Here is an 8,230-nt window from a genome sequence, read left to right as displayed (position 1 = left end):
AAAAATACATAAATAAATATCACGGTGTGTGTATTCAAGTATTCACAAATTTATATAGTCAAATTCATCATTAGATTGCACTAGAATAAATAAGAATATACGTGTTTATAGCTACAACACAGAAAATAAAATATTAAATAAACAAACGCACACAAGAAAATACAATTTCAAGCAACGGCAATGATTAGGGCTAAAAAAAAAATATGAAAAGCGACAGAATGTTGACTATGCAATAACAAAATGATGTTTTATTACATCCATTTTCATGTCTTTTGATTCCTTCTTGCATAAAAAAGTGAGACTAGTTTCCCATTAGGAGCTATGACGCTGCACAACGGCTAAAATCCACGTCAACAGAACACGTCTGCTCACTTTGGCGTCATGTCCCTTTAATTTGCTTAATTCATAAGTTCCTACCTGAACTACTTCCCCTCCACGCCTGTCAGAATGAAGCGGTGTTGTTCACTTCTCATAATGCCTTCCACTCCTCTGTGTGTGAGAACAGCCTCTTGTGTCGCTTTAAATGGAGTGTATTTAGAGGAGATACCGAGCTTCGCCCTCACAATGACTGCTGACACTTTACAGACACAAACTCAGCGCCGGGAATGAAAAGTGGAAAAAAAGGCTAATCATGAATAAATTTCCCCCCTTCGTCCACGTGGCCAAGATATTCTATTTACAACCCATTTCTTTGGGTCTTTATATCCAGTTAATGAGATTTCAAATAAATTTGAAGTGAACTGCATTTAAATTGCTATTCAGTCTGGAGGCATGGTTCTGGAAAAGGGAGGGATCCCACCAGATGACAGAAGAGCTATTACTGGACTCACTGCGTCGGGCGAACAGAGCAGGTCGAGGAAACGCAATAAACGGTGGGAGCTGGTGAGGACTGCTGGAGAGTTGGAGGCTTTTAATCTGGCAAAGGCACACGGTGTACGAAAAAGAAGAAGAAGAAGAAGAAGAAGAAGTGGTATGAAAGCAAGAGAAGAGCTGCGTTCAAGAGACTCGATCCCAAAGTTCTCAGTCATTCTGTCACATAAAACTACAACGTCTATGATGTCTCCTGTAAATGTTCAACTGAATAGTATCATGGACAGTATAACGGTAGAAAATAAGACACACATGCCCTAAATATAAGTATATATAGTGCCTAACAAATGTATTAGACCACCACCCAGCGTCAGGTTTATGCCACAGCTGCCCTAAAATAACAGCATCGGTAATTACCCAAATCACTTCTCATGTTTCTGTCACGGTTAATACACCAGTATGTAGACGCTCTTTAACCGAAATGAGATTTTTAATGCGAAAATTTAATTATTGTTGTTAGACATGACTTCAAATTTATTGTTTTACAGCAAAAAAATAGCAAAACACATGATAATTAGTTGATTAAGATGCCAAATTATAGTTGTTTACTTGCATTCCTGAACAGAAAAATGAGTTTTAGTGGTTGAATGTGATGCTTCGTTTTCTCAGAGAAGCCCAGTGGCTCAGGTTTGGGTTTAAAAAGGTGAATTCAGATTCCTCGTTCCTGTTCAGAACGGTAAAAGTATCTGAGTGGCGTTAAAGTATTTTATGGTGCTGGATGGTTTATATAAAGACAACAGATAAGATATAATAAGATAGATTTTCAGAAAACTTGTTTTTTTTTGTTGTTAGCTTGAGATAACATCAATCAGACTGAAGCTGAGTGGATTTGACAAAAATAGAGATAACTAAGTTTAAGTGGTGACAGGTAGACGACAGAAAAGTGGGTTTAAGATGGAGGTATCTGTTTTTACAAATGTACTCTTCATATATATATATCCGGTGCTTAACAAATTAAACATTGGGTGTAATAAATGTGTTCATAATCGACATATAAAGTCGAAAACAAACGACATCTGTGATTATTTCGAGTTCATCTTGTTCCTGATGTAACCTGCCTCTGAAGATGTTGTTATTCCTGCACTATATGAATACATAACAAACAAATGATGATGGTGACAGCTCTAAAATAAATATATTGTTTGATTCATTTCACGTCTGTTACTTTCATCAGGACTAACTGATATCCAACCATCTACTCTATGAGCTCTACATTATAAATCTGTAAAACAACAACAGAACAAGAGTCTCACAGACATCTTTACATCTTCTTTTAATTCTAAACTTCTTCTCCGGCACTAATCCAAACACCTGCACCGACCACGTCTCCGCCGCCAGAAGCATCAGCATGAATTTTTCACGTGTGCCCATCTTCGAGGACACCATTTAGTCCTAATGAAATGTAGAGCACAAGAACACATGCAGCCCCGTCTGACATCTTTCTCTCTCAGCCGAGCCCACCGGAGGGATGAATAGTGATGAGCCTGAGAGGACGTTAGGATTTCTGGAGGCTCCGGCGACCCTGAGAGCAGGAGACGAGGCGCGAGGAAGAGCCGAGTGAGAGACAGCGAGAGACGGACCGAGAGCGAGGGATCAGCCGAATGTGAGACATGAAGGGTCTCGGGGGCCCGTCCACGGGGGACCTGCCAAGCGCTGACAGCACCCTCCACGACACCCCATTAGGCTCCAACAGGGACTGCAAGGCCGTGAGCGTCAGAGCGGCGTTCTGGATTCAGAGTCGTGGGGCAGCAGTTTCCATCCAGCGTTAGCGTAGGAGAGATCATGTGTTGATGGAGCAGACTGTTGTCGTGGCGTATAAAAGACTGCTGCACAGATGGCGCTATGATTTAAACACATCTTCTAAGAGCGCTTTGTTTTCCACAACTTAAAGATCCAGACAGTTTGGAAGATGTATGAAAAATACTTTGGATAAAACTACATGTCTGCTCTTCCATTTAAAAGTTAAACTCCCTGGTTGGAATAATCTTAAAATTACATTTACACGAAATCCAGAATCTGATGAATATGTGGATGAATTTGGGGTTGAGCCCAAACGTCATCCTTCGGTACACTGAAGCACAAGAAGATCCTGATGTACAAAACAAACACATCACGGCTGAACTAAAGTGGCGCCTCGAAGGCTTAGAAGTGGAAAACTTCTTACGTACAAAAATGTGAAAATCAACAGAGAGCGGATCACGCCCCGGTCAGTCCTCGTGACGTCAGGTGGAAGCTAAACCTTGTTCTTTATTGAATCCTGCTAATACACCTCGATCCAGATTTGCACCTGGGACGTGCCGATCCACCACAGCGACGGACGGCAGCCGAGTCTCGTGGATTTACAGCCGTTCGTCACGAAATTAAATGACGCCACAATTACTAAAACCGACCAAAATTATACTAAATTATGTGTAAGAACTCGCTGTTTGTGTGTTGACCGTTTAAAGAAAAGAACCCGATCAGAACCAGCAGCGCCCCGCCCACATCATGGCTTCTCTGTCCTATAAAGCTGATTTATGACGGTGTTTACGTGAACAAACCAGCACATTGGAAACCATTTTTTTTATTCCTCTATGAAGTGAGTTATAGCGGATCTGGGCGCAGTCGTCCCCGCCGCTCTTCCTCCTCCTTTAGATACCGATTGAGGCCGTCGCGCAGGTTCCACCGATGCCGGATGAAACCAATACCTACGGATTCCTTGCAGGAAGATGTATGCAGACATCAGCGCAGGACGTCAAAATGACACAGCTGCCACAGTTGTGCTTCTAAAATTTCCTATCTGAGCAGCACTCATAAATACTGGTCGGACATTTCTGACTTTGGGACAGCTGGTTTTCTAATGCAGCGACATTCTTCCCGTAATGGTTTTAAGGGATTTCGGAGTCGATGTTGCTTTTCTTCACAGCTGACATCAGGAACCAGGTAGTGGCCTAATCCATCTTGTCAGGAGTCCCACAGTGCCCCTCGCCGTGGGATTCCCGCTCAGATACGCACACAGGACATTTATCACCACTGCTGCTGATAAGTTGTGCTTGTTCTCGTCGTGACTCAGCAGTTACCGTTCCCCCTTTTCAACATCTTAACGGAGTCCGCATGCAGTATATATTCAGAGCTCCATTGACTGATAGAACATCTGCTTTTCAACTTTTCATCTACTTTGGCACAAAACAGTTGTTGAGCCACAATCTGAGCTCAGTGGAGCGGTCGCTTTAGGTTTCACAGATCAAAGAAACGTTTGTTTATCTTATACTGGTCCTTTATGTGAGCTCCCAGTTCATGCTTTGTTTGAAACAAGCAGTTCAAGTCCTGTCCTTTTAAGGACCCCCTCCCTAAAAGGCTACTCTTCTCTGATTGGCCGGTGGCTGGAAGCCTGCTGCACCCAGAAGTTGTGAGCTGCACTACCTGTATTTTATGGGGGCTGTAACAGGTCAGTCAAAAAAGTAAAGTAAAAAAAAGTATTAATTGAATAATAATAATAATAATAATAATAATAATAATAATAATAATAATAAGAAGAAGAAGAAGAAGAAGAAGAAGAAATATATAATTAGATAATTATAATTAGGTATTTATTTATATTTCTCATATATCCACGATGTTTTTACCTCAACAGTGCAATATATTTATTCTACCATTTGGCTATTATCATGCTCATTTCTAACTCTACATACTACCTACTGGCTCCTTTTATAAATATATTGATATATTCTTATTTGTCTTTTTTTATACTCATATTTTGCACCACTTTAATTGTCGTTTAATTTCGTTGTACTCTGTGTGTGATGACAATAAAAAAACATTTTATTCTATTCTATTCTATTCTATAACTGAAAATTACACAATGTACGACACAACATTACAAAATACAAGAAAACACATAATGTTTGTACAACATCAAAAAGTACTTTTTCTCACATCTATAGATTTAAAAAGTCTTCATTTGTACCAATGTTGGAGGCCACTGACAAACACAGTATTCCAGATTAATTCATTCTTAGCGTCACCTCAACAGCACGTACTTCCTGTTTCCGTCTGAAATTGTACTTCAACATTCCTCTTGAGCTAAATGTATTATCAGCTAGACAATAGTAAGACGCCACAGTGTGGAGGTATGACTTACAACACTCAGTTGTGGCTAATGTGAATGTTTTTAGATATTTAATCAGAACTATTGATCCTGTTAAAAGTCTGATTTGACTGTACCACTGCAGACAAAGCTATGGATGTGTTACTAGTAAGAGAACCAACCCACTGGTGTTAAAACATGTCATCAGGACACTGTTAAGCTAAGACCAGTACTAAAATCTGAAAACCCAATAAAACAAAAGCAGGTGTCCCGGCGGCCGTGCTGAGATCTTCGGGTTTTTGCGGTTTAACGGCTGCTTTGCGTGACTCGTGTTTGTGTTCTGACGACTCGAGTCTGTTGTTTGTTTCCGTCTTTTACGGCATCGTGTCGTCTCTCTTTGTATATTTTATCACTTTAATGGTTCTCGCAACATCTTGCCAAAGGACTGCGGCTGAAAATTAGCCAGCTGGCTAACACTGGCACATTTACAGGAATGTTGATTAACGCGTGTTGTTCTTATAAATAAAAACCAAAGAACAAAAAAGTGGCCGGGCGTCACTGTGTGGGGACGTCGGTACGGTGGTTCATGCAACCTGGTGACCAAATCTTTGACACGTGGAGCCACTAACAGAACTGAAAACAGTGATTTAAGACACTCAGTTTGATTTAATCTCGTGCTAAATGGTGTTATATTGTGGGTTGACTTCTACTTGTTCATTATTTTCTGGTGTTTTTTAAACCAACACACGACCTAAACTTGAACCGACTTCGGCTTTGAAGGCGATCAAAGGTAAAAAAAGTGAGAAAAATTCAAATAAAAAAGAAACTACCATTAGCTTTGTTGTCATATCGTCCCCTCTCGGCCCTTCTCGTCTTTCATTTTACTATATTTCCTCCGTTTTTCTTCCCACCCGTCCGTCCCTCCTTCCTTCCTCTCCTCCTCTCCGGCGGTCCCGTGGGTTTTTCCTGACAGCTGGTTTCACTGACATGTGTTTGCCAACAACAGGCTGGTGAACACTGATCACTCAATCCTCCACTGTCCAAATATTTCCGACTGTTTCCATATCAGAGCCGAATCATTGGAAACTCCACAGCATCTCTTATTCATGGCGGCCATAAATTATTCTCCCTGATATGAGCTCCAGTCACGTAAGGCGAAGCCGGAGACGGTGGCACACTTTGACAGAGAGATAAATATGGATGGAAGGGAAACGGGATGGAGAGAGGAGGGTCAGACGAAGAAAAAGAAAAGAGACGTGAAAGAGAGGAAGCTGAAATAATGGAAGTGTTCCTTTTGGAGGGTTAAACGGAGCAGCTCGTGTGTGACATGTTGTGCGTTGGGTGGGATTTACAACATGAATGAGCAGGTTGACATTTCAGAGCGTTGCTCGGTGGACGACCGAACCGGACACCTGTGGGATTTATGGAGCTGCTTCCAACCACAAAGAAATGAGGCTGATTGCACTTTGATTGTAATAATCGGTTGTATTTATTCTTTCATTCTGCTTTTTTTCCCCCTGAACCTCTTACGTGAACACATTTCTTAATATTTTGTGCTCTGATCTAAATTTCGTCGCCCGGTTTGACCTCATCTGCCAAAAAAAAGCCTTTAAATTGAATGAAACTGCTGAAGGAAGACTTCATTGTTTCTGACAACATATAATCCCCCTCACACTCTACAATTTTCTCTCAGTTCACTATAAATCTTTTGAGTCTTTCCAATCAACGAATTATAATATTTCCCTTAATAAGCGAACAGCACTTGAAGCTGTAATTGTCCTGTAACATCTGGACACTCATTTAGTAAAAACTATTTCTCATATCACCACTAATTATTATTTTTTTAGCAGTTCTGTTACATTTCATATTAAGTTATTGGATAATTAATGCATTTTTAAATACTAAGCAGTAAATAATAAGCACATAGGGATGGATTGCATGTTGGATTCTGACATATTTGCATTATTACGGTGCAATAAAACTCCATTTAACATGTTGTAGATGAGAGATGTGGGTTTTTTTCCTACTGACTGACTACAATCTACCATCTATAATCTCATATAATGTCAGAGATGACACATAAAGCAAATCTGTGACCAAAAAATGCACTCAAATAAATTGCTATACACAATAAATAACCTACACTGAATGCAAGAACAAGAAAAAAGTCCCACAATAAACAGAATAATTTAGTTGACGGCCATTAAAATCAGTTATTTTACAGTAAATGTTAAGACGCTTGGAGCTGTGCATCATTTTTAAAAATGTATTTTTAGATTTTCTCTGAATGCACATTTCCCATGGAAATCATTTACGTCTCACATATAACGATGTTTTTTTGTGGCTGAGCTGCAGGAAAAAAAAATGACATGAGTGCTTTATGAGACAGAAAAGCTTTGATATGGTGGCGCTGGTTTGCTTGATGTTTTACGACGGAACATTTAAAACTGCAAACAAAAAAAAAAATGTCATAACCTGCTCATTTCCTTTTTTTTTTTCTAAAACAAACAGAGACGAGTGAGTCACTGAAGAAAAATCCCGTGAGTAAGATGTTCGTCTGGACTTAATTTCTGTTTATGGAGACGAAGAAGCGAACGAATTAATTACGTTTAACTCTGAGCTCGTTGCTTTTCCTGTCTGCACATCCTACGGTTCAGATAAAGCAGCTCCGCCTCTGTGCAGAAACGCTATTACGTGTCATTACCGGTTTTATTCAGAGAAGATCTCACACACAGACGTGCACACGTACTGTAAACACACTCAAGGTTATGTTCCTACAAGCAGGGGGGCAGATCAGCTCCGTCATAAATCAGCTCCCCGGTTGGTATTGGTTTGTGTATTATTGTTGAACTCGCCGTCGCTCGGCACTTAAAGCCTCTGATCCATGAAGAGTGCCGGTGTGTGTCACAGTGATGGATATAGTCATTACCATGGCCTCCTTGTCTCTGTATCTGTCCTTCTGCTCCACGTCTTCTTGTACTTTCACTGTGTGCTCCTTAAAAAATCCCTCTTTGTCACAAATAAAGCAGAATTTGGGATCGAGAAGATTTTAGGAGGACACGGATTAATGCCAGATCAGTCAAAAGATTTCCACGTACGAATGTTGTTATATATAAAATCTAAAAATATCAGTAATTAAAATATTAAATATGTATTTTACACAACATGCTATTTGTTAATATTATCATTATTTAATATATGTTATCAAAAATAAAAAGATAAAGCCAAAAATGTAACATCAATAAACCAATTTTTTTCATGTAATTCAAGCTTTTGTTTAATTGTTTTGATTTT

The sequence above is a fragment of the Stegastes partitus genome, unplaced genomic scaffold (assembly GCF_000690725.1).
Source record: "Stegastes partitus isolate 25-593 unplaced genomic scaffold, Stegastes_partitus-1.0.2 Scaffold3, whole genome shotgun sequence".
Lineage (NCBI taxonomy): Eukaryota > Metazoa > Chordata > Actinopteri > Pomacentridae > Stegastes > Stegastes partitus.
This window is presented reverse-complemented; position numbering follows the sequence as displayed.